Here is a 17,377-nt window from a genome sequence, read left to right on the forward strand (position 1 = left end):
TTCGTATTTTTTTAAAAAAAATATTATCTACCTTATAAAATATTTTTTAAAATTTAAATTCTTTTAAAAAAAATCAAAATGAAAATTTGAAAACAAAAGAAAAAAAAGTAACTCAAAAAACAAAAAAGCATTTAATTTCAAAAATTTAAAACGTACCTATAAGAACTTTTTTTTATTATTTCAAATAAAAAATTGCGTATAAGCATTATTTCTAATGCTTTAAATCAAAATTTGAAAATTCTATTATCGTTACATGAAAAAACTAAAATGAGCCCTATTATATATACTATATATGAGATTTGAGATTGAGAATTTGAAATCTTGTTATACATTGATGCATGATGTAATCAATACCTATATATATATATATATATATATATATATATATATATATATAAATTTAATAAATAATACTAACAAACTTGATTTATACATATAATCAAACTTTACAAATAACATATTCAAATTTATAATCATAACACACATATACAAATGTACACTTGCTATCATAGTTGTAAAAATAAAACCGGATCGATCGGTTCGAGCAAAAAACCAGTGAATCGGATCCTAATCCAGTTCGGTTTATTCTTTGAACCGTTTAAGGAAGAAAACCGGTATGATCCGATAAGAATCGGATCAAATCGGCAAGAATCAGTGTAAACCGGTCTAACCAAATCGGTTTGCGTGAAATTTTTTTTAAAAATGTCTCCATCAGGTGGAGCAATCCAGTTCGGTTTACTCCTTGAACTGTTTAAGGAAGAAACCGGTCAGCATGAAAATTTTTTTAAATTTTTTTAAAATGTCTCCACCAGGTCTCGAACCAAGAACCTTGGAGCAAAAACAACCTCCACTTGCCAATCAACCATTGCACTTCTTATTATTATATTTGACAAATACTAATTATATAGTATACAAAAATATCTAATTTAATTTATTTTTTATTTTTTCTATTTTTCAAATTAATTATATTTTAATTATATACCATTGTTAATATAAATATAAATTTCACTAAAAATTTATTAATTTACTTGATCTATTTTAATGCTAGTATTGTGATTAAGGTTATTTGTTTTGATATTAGTGTTAAAATCTACTGATATTATAATTAGATGATATTATAAACTAATCTATTAAGAGTAATTGTTCGGTTGCTCGGTACCAGACGGGTCGGAGTGAAGCTTCAGTTGGTGAGACGAAGAATCGCCTGGTTCTGGGTTACTGGGTTGGAGGTGGAGTAGTCGACGTTCTGAGCTCTTCGTGCGGAGAAGGGGGTGTCACCTGCAAAGACACTCCGACGCTCTAGTCAGTCAGGTGTGCAGGCGAAAAAGGTATAAAGTGATGTGTGTCGTACCTTGGGTGAGGAGTAGGACCCTCCCCATATATACTGTGTCAGAAGTGGATCCCGTAAGAACAGATCCACCTTCCTCGAAGTTTCCTCTTATAGCTGTAGTGATGAACTGCCAATGACGCGTGTCCGGGTCGGTGGTTGAGTGGCTCGTACCCAATCGTTTGAGTCGGGTGGTCTATGGGTCGGGTCGGCCCGCGATCTGTTTGGGCCAGGCCGTTACATTAATCAAATTAGTTTTATTAATATTTGGAGTTAAGATAATTAATATTCTTGTGTAAATTTTTATAATTGGTTATTTGAAATTAAAACTCAACAATAAAAATATTATATAATTTAATTTAAGAAATTTGTATTATGATTAAATTACGATTAATTTTATTAAATTGAGCTCTTAGAGATTAATTTATTAGGAATGATTAAATTAATTTTTATAAATACTTTGAGTTTAAGTTAATTAATGTGTATGTACAATTTTTATTATAATTAGTTATTTTATACAAATTGAAATTAAAATTTTGGTAATAAAAAGATTATGAAAGATTATAGCATATAATTTGAATAATTGATATTCTCGAGTTTAAATTGTATTTTATAAAATTTAATTAGTATATTTACTTTATAATTTAAATTAAAAATAATTATTTAAGTTCATTGATATATTAATAAATAAAATTTTACGTATTTTAAAAATAATTTTTATAATATTATATTTAATTTCTTAATTGTTATTTTATCTCAAATACCTTATAAAATTATTATATTATTGATACATATTTTACCCTAACCTTAAAGTTTTCAAATAAAACCCTAATTCCATTAATCCCTAAATCAAAACAAGCAAAACATACGTAGAAGGGGAAGAAAAGAAACAGGAAACAGAGAGGGGGAAACGGGAAGAAGAGGAAGGAGAAGAGAGGGACGGGATGGAAGGGAAGGCGCCGGGAAGACCGTCGGCGCCGTCGCCGTCGTCGGCGCCGTCGCCGTCGCCGTCGCCCTCAGGTGAAGGTGGAGGAGTGACTGAGAGAGAGTCGGAGGTGAGGAAGGAGAAGAGAGATTGAGAGAGGGAGACGGAGAGCTCGAGAGTCAAGGAAGGGGAGGAAGGCTGCTCCCGTCATCACCACCGATTCCGCCTAGACCGCCGCCGTCGCCATTGAGGGAGTCACTGCCGCTGAATCCTAACCGCCGCTGCTGTCAGAAGAACGAACCTGGAAGGAGAAGGACGAGGTCCGTTCTTGCACCGTCCTGCTCCACCGCCGCCGCTGCCGTCGATTGGGGTCACACCGTTGCTGTTGCGCCCTGTTTTCGTTGATAGAGCCACTATTGAGAGTCTGTCGTCAGAGAAGCATCGTCGGCGTTGCTGCTGCGAACTATTTCAGCTACTGCCCTGGTATTGCTCGGTCACCACAGCCTCCTTTGTCCTTGTCTCTGAATTCTGTACCATTCACGACCTATTTTGATTATTGTTATTCTTGCTTGCCGCTTCTGCCTCCGTCGAAAGGAGTGAGAACGCCGTCGAACAGAATGTGAGAAGGGAGAGGAGTTGTGTTCTTTCGTTGTCGCCGTCGTTGCCGAAACCAAGACAAATTTACCGGTAACTCTGCTGTTTCCATTCTTGAATTTGCGCTACTTCCATTTTGTTCCTTAGTCTTTTTCTGTACTGGTAAGGAAAACCCATGTCTCTGTTTAAAACTCCTGCCTTCTCTGTTTGCTGATGGAACTATCATAGGAGATAGTGTTGATGATAATAAAGAACTGTTAGAGTTGCTGCTGCTGCTAGTTTGGTTCGAGTCTGTTGCTGCTACAAACTAAAACAAAAGAGGGGTTTGCTGCGCTTAATTATCGAATTTCGGCTAATCGAGGTAGGGGGTTTAATTTAAACGGTTTTAATTTAAGAATGCTGAAAAAGTTTATTGGATAACTGCAAATAGGTATAATAATTGTGTGATTGATTGATTATATGAATGTTGAATTGTGGCTGAGATTGTGATTGGAATGATTGAGATTTTGGTTGGAACTTTGATTGAATTCGTTGATTTTGTGAAATTGATCATGCGTGGTTTATGAATTGTTTGATGAGGGATTGTTGTGAATTCTGTATTTTGATGGATTAACTTGAAATTTTTGTTATTAAACTGGTTATATGATTATTGTAATGGACTTAGTTGGTGATTGATTGGAGTTGGGTTTAGAGAATATTTGGAGGAATGAATCTTGAAATGTTGAATTGATTATTGAGAATCTGAGTTTTGAAATTAAATGGAAACTTTGGAAGTAAATCGGATATTCAACAGTAATCGAAATGATAAGAGAGTAAAAGCTAAGTAAACTAGGATGAAATTCGTTGTTGGAATTTAATTTTGAGAAGTTTGAATTAACTGGAGAATTAGTTGTGATTTTCAAAATTAAACTGAAAAATCTGATTTCCTGCATTATCTTTAAATGAAATCGGTAACTTTGAAAAGCTATAACTAATTCTGTGATGATTGGAATTGCGTGAGACCAAGTATGGATTAAGCTTGGGTATATAAGGAGCTGGACTGGGGAATTTAAGACATTTTTGTTAAGTATATGATTTATGGTGAATTTTTGAGTTATGGTTGTGGAATCTGATTTTTACTGCAGAATTTTTAGAACAGCAGTAACTTGTTGGCTCTTCTGTGAGTGTTTCGAATTGAATTTTGAAATGGAACCAATTTTAAATGAAACTTTAGTCCTATTATTTTAATGCTGTAAAATTTCAGAACGGTTGGACTTGTAGTTTTAAAGATATGAATTTTTGAAAGATGATGCATTATGCAGTAAAAGCCAGATTCTGTTTCCTTAAATCAGTAACTTTGAGAGTTTATAACTTTGGATTCTGGATAGATATTGAGATGGAACCAATTGGAGTTGAAATTTAAGTATGTTTAGCATATGTGATTTAAATTTCAGGGCTGTCAATGTTTTAATGAGTAAGTTATGGGATTTGGAAGAGGATATGTTCATTAACTTTTAAACAGAATTCTGCAGAAAATTACTCAACTTATAAGTTATATAACTCCTTCATTAAAAACGATATTGATCTGAAACCAATTGGAAAAGAAACCTGTATGAGTGAAGTTGAACCACATTAATTTTTAAGGTCGTTGGATTTAACTTGGATTTTATATTGAATTTTGAATATCACATGCTGCTGTTTTCTGATTTTAAGACACTGCAGAGCAGTCACGGTTTTGCTTCTATTCCCGATGTTAGAGTAAGCAAAAAATTATGATTTTTCATTTAATAGAAAGCTTAATCCGAGACGGTTGTATGGATATAAAGTTTGTGCAATTCCGAATTCATTTGATATTTTAAAAACAAAATTGAAATTAGGCTGCCAATGTTGTTTTGGTAACTACCCTGGGTATAGGGTTTAAAAATTGATTTTTACACTATTATCAAGTATTTTGAGAATATATTGTTATGGTACTTGCTGATAAAAGGTTGGTGAAATGTTGAGAAAGAGGGAACCCGTATGGGTGGCTAAGTTCTATTTTTAGAGGAGGTTATGTTCGAATTTTTATAAAAGTATAAGGTTGTAATTAAAACGAATATTTAAGACTTGTTTAAAGACGATAACTTTGCTGATTCTTTTGAGAAAAGATTATTTGGTTTATGAGGTTGTTGGCAAGGGCGTGGAAAGAAGGTTAACATCCTCTACTGATTTAGTTGGTTGAACTTGCATAAATTACTACTGTAGAGTGATGTTATTGAACCTGTTTTCTGATGCAATCTCTTTTAATGGGAATCAATTCTTTGATTTTTGGTCAGTGTTAAATAGTCAATTATTGTACTCTCTTTTTTCAACGTCTCTTATCAATTATTCAGCTATTTGCTGGCTCATGCTATTTTCGACTCACCCTGTTCTCTTCTGTTGAGAGGAGCTGAAAATGAATCCTGTTTGTGTTTCTTGGTAAAGTTTCTACTTTAATTTCTCATCTTGCTTTCTTCTATTTGATTCTGTTGTTTATCTTGATTAATTTTTTTGCGTGCAAACAAGAATCACATGATGTTGTGTAGTGTAGTGTAGTGCCTTTGATTTTGACTGTTGGATTCTTTATAATTATGAAAATTCTTTTCTTTTCTTTTTTGTTGAATTTCTTGCTACTTCTTTGGTGATCATCTTCTATAAATCCATTTATGGAATTTTTCATCATGGGTTAGTTTGGCTTATAGTTCTATGACCTCATGTATGGACACAAAATTTTCCATTTTTCTATTGATTCATGTTACTTTTCCGTAATCTGCAGAACTGATGAGGTAATCAACACTCAATTGATGGTTTCTCGGTAAATTCTCCAAAAATGGGTCAAGCATTGTTCTCCATATTTCAGCTGGAAATATTGGCATTACATTTGCAGCATGTAAATTAAATTATTAGTTTTATTATAGAATTGTAATTTTTTTAATTATAATTATAGCATGTAAAGAATTTATGTAAATCAATAAAAAAATCAATTCTTTTTATACTTTCTTATTTTCTCCCGTCAAAAGCGTGGTTATGTCTCCTATTGGCACGCTTTCGAAGTGTAGCTAACACTAACTCAATTGGCACGTTTCTAAAAAAGCGTGGTGAAAAGATATCGTTATACTTTTTGCATATTTGGAATGCTTTAAAAGCATAGCAAAACCCAGTTTTTCTTGTAGTGCGAGATACTTATCGATTTGTTACTAGTTTAAAAGGAATTTGCGATGACATTTTGCGATAGTATTACAACTAATTGACTACAGATTATTTCCTAGCAAATTAGCGACTATTTCATAACTCTACTTTCTCATTTCGAATAGCTTTGGTTTAGCGACAAAATTCCTACAAATTTGATTAAGAATTTTTAAAGATTAACTATAGATTTGCTACAAAATGTGACAGATTTGTGATCATATTAGTGGACAACTTGCGACGAATTAGGTTTGGAAAAATTCCTCTCGAATTAGCGTCAACTAATCATTCCATTTTGTCTACGAAGTTAGCTTGCATTTAGCGATGAGTCTGCTGCAGTAGAGTTTGTCGCTAATTAGCGACTACCGTTTAGTCTATTTCTTCTATGGAATTAACTTTTACTTTAGTGATGGATTTGCGACTATCTATTCGGTAGCAAAAAAATTTTCTGATGAATTAGCGATTGTTGTGTTTGCCTCACTGATTTGCGACTTGTAATCAGCGAGGAAAGCATTAGTAGCTAGGCGGTAGCTAATCCGTCACAAATTATATTTTGCGTCGGATTAGCGACGATTTTACGACTCTTTTTGTGGTAGCTAATCGGCTATATTCTTGTAGTGTCATGATATAATACTAAACTTTAAAGATTTGAACTAAAAAACATCGAACAAATTTTGAAAAAAGCGAGAGAATGAAAGTGAAAGAATAAAAATAAATTACTAATTGTGATTCAATAGAGGTTCACTACATGTATATTTATTTCAGGTAAAGCACATAATTAAACCAGTGTAAAAGTTATTTTACATCAATGTTTTAAAACAGAAAACGTTACATACATGTCCACATGCATATATCTATATAAATCGAATCAAGCTAATTCGAATTAGGCTTTCTAGTAGTAAATTGAAATATGGTGTATCAAATTACTAGTGTTAGACGAAACTACATAAATCGAAACAGCTTATATCATTTTATGCATTGCTAAATCGAATGTAACCCATTCAACTTATGTGCATTGTGTGATAGTAGTAAATTGACACAGCCTGGTTCGATTTAGTGTGTCTAAATCAATCATATGCATAAATTGACATGAACTAATTCGATTTGGTAGGATAAAAACGCTATAAAAAGAAGCTGGACGTTTATTCTTCATTGTAGTGGGGTTCACAATGACTGGTGATGAGAGTTTCTTAGTTCTGGTGCACTATAGAAGGTCGATTAAGAAAAAAATGCGATCTGGGATAAAATTTATTGATAAGAATCCGCTGAGTGTTTTTTTGAAACCTTCAATGAGTTTCAGTGAGTTCTAGAACCTATAATAAAAAAACTTGGGCTGCATGGCTTGAAACAGGTTGAGAAGTTATTCTATAGAATTTTAATTTTGGTGTTGTGCGACGGTGTGAAGTACGATTCATTCGTGATAGAAAGTGACAAAAATTTAGAAGTTCTGTTCAATTGTCGTCGCCAGTTTTCCGATGTGAGAACCCCTAAGCTATTGGCCAAGCTTGTAGATGTGGTCGGTAGTTCAGGAGATTCGATTTGGAATCATCAATCGGCGACAAACCCAGCTGCCTCCAGTTCGAGACCTATTGGTGCCTAGTTATCTGTGCCTGTGATTTCACCTGAGGCCGTTTTTGTTGCATCTCTATCCTTCGCTGCTGATCTCAACCGCAGTTGGGACGGAGAAGTAGGTGACAATCGACTTTTCGGTGATCTTGTTATTTCCATGACCGGTACTCCTGTTATGGTCCAATTTTCGGGGAGGGTGAAGCATCGGTTGGTATTGAGGATGTACATGTTAAGTTTATAAATTAAGAAAATTTTCATGAAAGTATAAAAAATTTAAGTTTTCAATGCATTTGTTTTATATTCATTAAATAAAAACGTTTAAAACTTTTTACTATTGTTAAACTTATCATTTGTTTTTAAGACACATATTAGCTAAACTCATTACTTATATATCACTATAACCCTTACATATCTTGACTGTGATATATATTGCTAAATATCTTGAGTATTGTTACAAAACTAACTAACTTTATCATTTTTCTTTGTTTGAATAGTTCTTTTATTCATTACAGACCCCTTTCAACTGAGTGAGGAGCTTGAGATCTGTTACGGACCCAGCTCTCGGGTCCCACACCTACAACGGCCTCCGAACCCAGATACACGGGGTTGGCCCCACCTTCTTCCTCTAGAAGGCCCAAACCGGCCTCCACACCTTCTAACCAATATTCAAATTCAAATACCTCCCTTATCTTAGCTAAATAAGATAAGATGAGATAACCTCCACAAGCTATATAAAGGGGAGCCTGAGGCCCCCTCAAGTACGTCATCCATTCCACACTTTATAACTCTTAGATCCATTCTGACTTGAGCGTCGAAGTGTCTTTGCAGGTACCACCCCATTGCTCTAGTTTGAGAATCTGGCGACCGCCCCGACTCACAAGTCCCTGATCCATCTCACAACCCGTCCCGGAACTCTACAGTACATTGGCGTTGTCTGTGGGAACTGCCAAATCGCGGCAGCATGGCGAATAACCTCGAGGAGCAATCTCACCAAGACTCACATCCGCAAAGTCCGAACCCCGAGCACCGAGATACCACCCTCCCACCCATGAGAGGGTAACAAGCGCTGTACACCGCCAACCAACCCCGCCCCAACCACAACTAAGGGAAGACAACCATCCACGCCACGAAACCCGGGCTCCCGACAGATTGGGCAAAAAAGAAATCCAAATAATCCAAGAACTGTGGTTCAGGGTGCAAAACCTCAAAGGATGGCTTACGACCAAGGAGCGGTATAACGCGGAACACGGAAGCCTCGCAACTTCCAAAACCCGATCTTACCATGAAACCAGGAACAGGTCACCCGAACGGCGACACAGCAAAAGACACGACCGTAGCATTTTTCGAGAACCGGAGCGCCGACAGGACGAAGACGACCGATGGAACCATCGGGAAGCCAAACGAGCTCGTAGCGAGCATGTGATAATGGGGGCCACCCCTTTCACTGAAAAAAAATTTTAAAAGTCAAGCTTCCAAAGGGATTCGATAATCTCACAGATATGAAATACGACGGGACCAAGGATCCCAAGTATCTAGAAGGAGCCGCCGATGCGATCCAATACAGGGCCTTCCCGGTAACCTTGGCCGGGCCCATGATCAAATGGTTCAACGCCCTCCCGAACGGATTTATAGCCAACTTTCATGATATTTTGGGAAAGTTCCTGGCCCAGTTCACCACTAAAAGTGCCAAAGCTAAACACCCTATTAGCCTGCTTGGAGTCACCCAAAGAAAAGACGAATCCACGAAAAAATACCTCGATAGGTTCAACGACGAGTATCTAACGTTCGATGGACTTACGGACTTAGTTGCAAGTCTTTCTCTGACTAACGGCCTCATGAACGAAGACTTCTGGAAAAATCTCACCACCAAGCCGGTCTGGACAATCCACGAAATTCAAAGCGTCGTAAGGGAATACATAAACGACGAAGAGATGAGTCAAGTCGTGGTCGCCAACAAATGGCAGTACGAAAACACGGCACCTCATAATAAGCTGCCACCGAGAGAAATTCAAAAAGAACACTCCAAATCGGCAAACACCAACCGACCACCCAGGGTGGGAAAATTCTCAAACTACACCCCCTACCCGCCCCATCATAGAAATCTACAACCAAATAGCAGAGTGGGGCATCCTCCCAAAGGCACGACAACTGAAAGAACGGATAGGCGGCAACAAGAGCCTGTACTGCGACTATCATCGAAGATACGGGCATAAAACCCAAGACTATTTCAACCTAAAGGACGCCCTCGAATAAGTCATCTGAGATGGCAAACTCCCCGAGTTTGCCAAATTCATCAGGGAACCAAGAGGAACGGAAAAAGATAGATCACAAGAGCGTGAAGGACACAACCCAAGGACGTTACGACAAATGCCACAGGAGAGTCCAGAAACCGACCCACCATAATCGTAAATGTCATCATTGGAAAGGACGCACCAAAAAAATTAAACCCAACACTAAAAAAGGATCTTAAAATCCTGGCCGTAAGAAACCAAGCTCCGAACACCCCCCGACGTAGAAGCGATTACATTCTCCCCCGAAGACTGCCAACACGGCACCTCGGAAGAGGACGCCCCATTCGTCATCTCTGCAAAGGTCGGGACTGGATGCATAAAGAGGATACTGGTCGACACCAGAGCAGACTTCAATATCCTCTTCAGAGGATCCTTTGACAAGCTTAGTCTTCGAAACGAAAATTTACAAACCCACCGCATCGGGGTAACCGGACTCAGTGACAACTTTCTCAAGCCAGACGGTTCCATAGTGCTACCACTCACCATCGAAACTGGGAGCTAGAGGAAGACCATCCTCTTCGAGTTCATGGTCCTTAAAGACTCCACCGCCTACAACATTATCCTCGGAAGAAAAACAATCAATGACCTTTCCACCGTCATCTTCACTAAATTCCTCCTCATGAAGTTCCAAGCTGACGACTGCACCATCAGAACAATACACGGAGACCGGGAGGTCGCAGTAGAATGTGGCAATACTAGCTTGGCCCTCCCCAAGAGGTCCCAAGACGCGGCCGGAATATTTCTCGCTGACCTCGACGCATGCCAAGATGGCCAGCCCCGACCAGAACCAGAAGGGGACATGAAAAAACTACAGATAGGGCAAACCAAGGAAGAATACACATTCATCAATAAGAACCTATCCTACGACCTGAAGGGGGACATGATAAAGCTCCTAAAGTAGAACAGGGACCTGTTCACATTTACCTTGGCCGACATGCCGGGCATAGACTCCAACCTAATGTCCCACCACTTGACCGCAGATCTGAAGGCCAGGCCCGTGACCCAAAAAAGAAGGAAAATGTCACCAGACCGAGCAGCCGAGGTCAAGAAACAAGTCAAAACCCTACTCGAAGTGGGCTTCATCCCAGAGCTACCTTACGCGACATGGCTAGCCAACGTCGTATTAGTCAAGAAAGCAAACAGAAAGTAGCGAATGTACGTCGATTACACGGAGTTGAACAAAGCTTATCCCAGAGACGCCTTTCCCCTTCAAAACATTAAAGGACTTGTCGACGCCGCATCGGGGCACCAGTACATTTGCTTCATGGATGCCTACTCAGGATATAACCAAATACCTATGCATTGGTCCGACGAGGACAAGACGGCCTTTATGACTTCCGACGGCACGTACTGCCACACCGTCATGCCATTCGGACTGAAAAATGCAGGACACCTACCAGTTGCTTGTCACCAAGATCTTCCAAGACCTCTCCGGAACCAAGTTGGAGGTCTACATTGATGACATGCTCGCCAAAACCCAAACCGGCGAAGAGCTCATTGACGACCTCGAACTCGTGTTGAATACCCTAAGGAAACACTAAATGCGCCTCAACCCAACAAAGTGTGTGCTCGGAATGGAAGCCAGGAAATTCCTGGGCTTCATGATCATCCAACGGGGGGTCGAAGCGAACCCCGAAAAATGCAGAGCCATCCTTGAGATGAGTGACGTTAGGATTTTTGCCAGTAAAGAATTTCATAAAAACATTCGCGTTGTAGATATAGTCTCTAAACCGACAGAAATTTCTTCGTACAAATGTTTTAGTTGTCACAAGTAACAAACCCCTTAAAATTGATAATCGAGTATTTAAACCCCGGGTCGTCTTCTCAAGGAATTTCAGAGAAGTATGTTCTTATTATTGGTTATGAGTTTGTAAATTGGGAAATTTGGAGTTTGGGCAATGGGCACAGGTATATTTTCAAAGCAATAAAAATAAATAAATAACTGTAAAGCAAACTTTTGGCAAGGTATGAGAAATTGGAAGTCCAGACTTAGTTATTCTTATCAACAACAATGAAAGTTGAATCTTAATTCCACTTAGTTAACCTTTACTAAAGTAAAGGAAAGTCAAGGGACTAATTAGTTTGATCTTCGAATCCTATTTATTTCCTAAGAAAAGGTTGGGATTATTGAAGCTCAGTTTAATTAGCAAAGATAACAGTTATCAATTATGCTGTTGAGTTGGATAACTCCTGAGTTACTGATTTCTTAACTAAAACCAAAAGGGAAAAGTAAATCTACTGGAATAAGAATGTCTTCAGATGGGAAGCAGTAATCATGTAAATAAAAGAAAACAATCATGAATTGAAATACCTCAGATAACATTAATTAAGAAAATTATATGTAACATGGAAGAGTTCATAAATTAAATAAAAATAAAGAACCTGGGATTGAGAGTCACTCCTAAAACTAAGAGAAGTCTAAATCCTAAGAGAGAGAGGAGAGAACCTCTCTCAAAACTAATCTAAATCATGAGAAGTGAATTATGAGAGCCTGCTATGTATGGATGCATTCTCCCACTTTATAGCCTCTAATCTGTATTTTCTGGGCCGCAAAATGGGTCAGAAACAGCCCAGAATTCGCTGGAGAAGAATTCAAACACGCTGATTTCCGTCACTGCGACGCGGCCGCATGGGTCACACGGTCGCGTCACCTAGCGTCTAAGCAACTATATCATATTATATATCAAATCGAAGCCCCGGACGTTAGCTTTCCAACGCAACTAGAACCGCATCGTTTGAACCTTTGTAGCTAAAGTTATAGCCGTTTGAGTGCGAAGAGGTCAAGCTGGACAACTTAGCAATTTCTCCAACTTCTTGTATTCCTTCCACTTTTGCATGCTTCCTTTCCATTCTCTGAGCCATTCCTGCCCTATAATCTCTGAAATCACTTAACACACATATCAAGGCATCTAATGGTAATAAGAGAGGATTAATAATAAGCAAATATAAGATCAAAGAAGCATGTTTTCAATCAAAACACATAATTAGGAAGGAAATATAAAACCATGCAAATAGTATGAATAAGTGGGTAAAGAGTTAATAAAAACCACTCAATTGAGTACAAGATAAACCATAAAATAGTGGTTTATCAACCTCCCCACACTTAAACATTAGCATGTCCTCATGCTAAGCTCAAGAGAAACTATAAAGAATGAAGAATGTATGAAATGCAACCTATGAATGTAACTACATGCAGAATATTTCCACCTACTTAGTTAAAAGTAAACAAATCTTTCAAGAGGAAATATGAACTGGATTTCACTAATTCAAATCATAAAAATGAAGTACAAATAGACTTACAAGAAGAAAATAGCTCATGAAAGCAGGGAACAAGGAATTGAGCATCGAACCTTCACTGGTAGTGTATACACTCTAATCACTCAGGTCTTTAAGGTTCGATTCTCTCAATTCTCTACTAACCTTGCTTTCTAAGGCTTGCTCTTCATCTAATCAATCAACATAAATTTAATGCACAGATACACATATCAAGAGGTCTTTTAAGGGTTGTAATGGGGTTAGGGTCAAGGTAGGATTGTATTTGGCCAAGTGGACTAAAATCTGAATCCTTAATTAACTTAAACTTTCCACCTAACTTAAACAATCCATGTAATCATAATACAATATCTAACTATCCATTAACCATGTTTTCTACATATTCATGCATTCTAATTTCAAGTACAGTACATATGCATTGCTTTCACCATTTACTTTGGAGCATTTTGTCCCCTTTTTGCTTAATTGCTCTTTTTCTTTTCTTTTTCTCTTTATATATATATATATATATATATATATATATATATTATTTTTCTCAATGCATATGATTAAATTATTGAATGCATGAACATGTCCTAAACATTTCTTTCACATTTTCATAAAGATATATAACACCCAATTCTTAAACCAAATATTTCCAAACCTACTTTTCCCCACACTTAATCCATGAGCACTCTCACTAGTCTAAGCTAACCAAGGATTCAAATTAAGGACAATATTGTTTTTCGCTTAGAGTTAATGATGTGCTAAAGTAAAGAACAAAGGGGTAAAATAGGCTCAAATTGGTTTGCAAAGGATAATGAAAGGTAAGGCTATATGGGTATGTAAGCTCAGTGAAACAAAGGCCTCAATCATATAAGTGCATGTATACATCAAACAATGGAAATATAGAATTAAGCAAGATAGAGATCACAATTTTAGAGAGAAAAATACACACTAAAACAGAATTTTGGTTGATAAAATGTAACCAATTCAAATAGGCTCAAAAATCTCACAGGTTTTGTGTGTTCGAGTTCTAAACCATGTTCCAGTATAATATCTCTTCAAACAAGTGTAACATTAAATTTTATTCAAATTAGTGAAATTCTCTAAAAAGTTTCTTGAAAAAGAAAATATTACTTCAACCAAGTGGTAAAATATGCAAAAAATTAAACAAATATGCAATCAAACATGTAAATGCAATAATGAATAAGGAAAATAAATCATTGGTGTTGAGATAGAGGAGTAACTAACCCATGGAGATCGGTATCGACCTCCTCACACTTAAAGATTGCACCGTCCTCGGTGCATGCTGAGATTTGCAAGTGGACGGGGGTTGTGGTTCCTCAGCTGGGGCTCTTTTTGTTCCTTTCCTTGCCGGTAGTTTGGGAGTAGCTTTCTCTTTACCCTTCTTGGTGGCCATCCTGAAAAGGGAAAAAGAAAGTGACTTATAAAGCTAAGGGTTAGAGCAAGGAAGAGAGCGGTAAAGGTGGTAATCAATGCACAATAAAGAAGAATGACGTTAACACACGCTCATTAGTACATGTGAAAAGTCATCAATGGAAAATAGCTAGTACATATGATAACAATTGAATGAAAGGTGTTTATTGGCATGCTGGCAAAGGCATGAGTAGCATAGATCAAGCATTCAATGTCCAAGTTAGATTACCAAGTCTTTCAAACTAACAACATGTTCTAAATAAATTTCTAACACCAATGAAAATAATACAAATGAATGAAAGTATGCAAATAAAATAAAATAAAAAAAGAATGATAAGGAGAATGAGAAGGGAAAGAAATAAAGTAAGAAAGAAAGAAGAAAAGATAGAAGAAATTAGGATTAGAAAAGAAAAATAAGATAATTGGCACTAATCTAGATAGGTTGTGCGACGCTGGCGACGCGGTCGCGTGGGTGACGCGGTCGCGTGGTGCACGATAAGGTTGGGTGACACGGACGCGTGGGGCACGCGATCGCGTGACTTGATTTGTGCTAGTGGCGCGAGTGCAGCCTCGCGATCGCACAACTCTCTGTTCAAAACTTAGTATTGCTAAAATCCAGGGTGACGCGGTCGCGTGGTCGACGCGATCGCGCGGGTGGCCTTTTTCTTAAAATGACGCGGCCGCGTGGGGCACACGGTCGCGTCGTAGGGCTTAGGCTTCCAGCACGAGTCCAGCCCAATTCCAGCTCAACTTTCGGCCATACACCTTGTTACGTCGAAATCCAGGGCCACGCGGTCGCGTGGGTGATGCGGACGCGTGGGGAAGCCATTTTGCAAATGACGCAGCCGCATCAGCGACGCGGTCGCGTGGGACGATTTGTGCCCTTGGCACGCCTCCAACCCTGCTCCTGCGTAACTCTCTGTTCAATTTCTTTTCCTCCTAACGCACTGGTGACGCGGACGCGTCAGCGACGCTGCCGCGTCACGTGCGTGCTTTTTTTTTTTTTAAGTCTGAAAAAAAATATGTAGAATGCACTGTTAATATGAATGTGATGCAAAACTCCAGGTTCAATATAATAAAATAAAATGAAACTCAAAAACAAATAAAACTAAATAAAAATGAAAAAGGAACGATTATACCATGGTGGGTTGTCTCCCACCTAGCACTTTTAGTTAGAGTCCTTAAGTTGGACATTTGGTGAGCTCCCTGTTATGGTGGCTTATGCTTGTATTCATCCAGAAATCTCCACCAATGTTTGTATTTCCAGTAACCTCCGGGATCCCAAACTAAGCATGTAAAGCCCTTAAGAAGCTTCAAACAGATTCTTAGGCTCCCGGGGCAACAAGTGTCAGAGCAGATTCCAGGATCCCAAATCTTGCTTTTACACCCATCTTTGTCGGGATCTATATTTTTCCAACTGGGTGATAAGTAAATTGAATTCTCACTGCAGCTACCAAACAACTTCCTAGACCCATTCATTCGAGCTTTACACCAACCTTTGCGTTTAAACTTAAAGCTTCTAACCATGATGAACCTTGCAGGACAATTCTTACCACTAGCCATCTTCCTCTTACTCTTTATGCCACAAAGAGCTCTAAGTTGACCATCCGTCTCCAGTAGCCCATATTCAAGTGGGATTAGAAAGCTAAGGGATATGAAATTTACCCATTTGAATGTTGTGAAGGATGATGGCAACTTAGGGGGAGGTATTTTTAATGAAATTGCAAGCTCCACTCCCTTGTTCTCTTCTCTGATAATTATCACCTCTTTGCAAGCTTCTTCAATTTCAACCTCTTCCTCTTGGTAGCTTTCTTCCAATTCAATCTTCTCTTCATTGCTTTCCAAGGGCATGTGAGGTTGTGCTTCTTCTTCTTGAATCTCCATCTCTTGATCAACCTCTTCCAAGTCTTCAACTGTGATATGCCTTGGAGGTTGTACACCCTCCTCAGCATCAATTTCAAATGTCTTGGAAGGGGGTTCTATGACTGGACTTTCCCATAGAGGTTCTGCATCTCCTAAGTCTTCAACCAATTCTTCTTCTTCAATAATTCCAGTTTCCTCTACTTGTTCCAGTACAAAGTCATGGTCCGTACTATTCACTGGAGTTTCTAGTTTCTCCTTCATACTACGTTCTTCATTAGATTGTCCATATGAAGCCATGGGGGTTTCTTGAGTGTCCGAACATCGGGAAGCTAATTGACTCATTATTACTTGCTCCAATTGACGAATGGTTGCATGACATCGATCCACTGTTTCCTTGAAACGATCCTTTGTCTCTTGATGCACTCGGCTTTCATAAATAGGATCATAGTGCTCTTGGATTGATGGATATGGAGATGGTGAATATTGAAGTGGTGGTTCTTGTGAGTAATTGGGTTGGAATTGGGGTGGTTCTATATATGGTTCATATGGCTCATAAGGTGGTTGGTATGGTGGTTGAGGGTTAGGGTCATATGGAGGTGAATGGTGGAAAGGGGCTTGTGAGTTTGGTGGTCCAAAGTCATGTTGAGGAGAGGATTCATAGGCATATGGTGGTGGTTGTTGATAGTCCATTGGAGGTGGTTGTTGCCATGAGGGTTGATCAAATCCTTGTGGCTCCTCCCATCTTTGATTGTTCCAACCTTGATGCCTGTTCTCATTGTAATTTCTTCTTCCTGCAACATAATTGTAACCAAACTCATAGCCAAAGGGGTGAGAGTTCATAGTAGCAAATAAAAAATAAAAACAAATTTAAATTAAAAGGTTATTTAAATTTTGAAAATTAAATTTTGAATTTTTGAAATTTGAAATTTAAAA

General features: G+C 38.0%; 1 long non-coding RNA gene across 1 annotated transcript; it reads left to right on the forward strand.

Annotated features, from left to right (window-relative positions):
• Positions 1–2,202: 2,202 nt before the first annotated feature.
• LOC107614453 (uncharacterized) lies at positions 2,203–5,836 on the forward strand. Its single transcript, XR_001614450.3, has 4 exons — positions 2,203–2,735; positions 2,847–2,939; positions 3,075–3,207; positions 5,620–5,836. It is a non-coding gene; the product is annotated as an uncharacterized LOC107614453 (long non-coding RNA).
• The last annotated feature ends 11,541 nt before the right edge of the window (positions 5,837–17,377 follow it).

This window comes from Arachis ipaensis, chromosome B8 (assembly GCF_059453495.1).
Source record: "Arachis ipaensis isolate K30076 ecotype BB chromosome B8, ASM5945349v1, whole genome shotgun sequence".
Taxonomy (NCBI): Eukaryota; Viridiplantae; Streptophyta; class Magnoliopsida; order Fabales; family Fabaceae; genus Arachis; species Arachis ipaensis.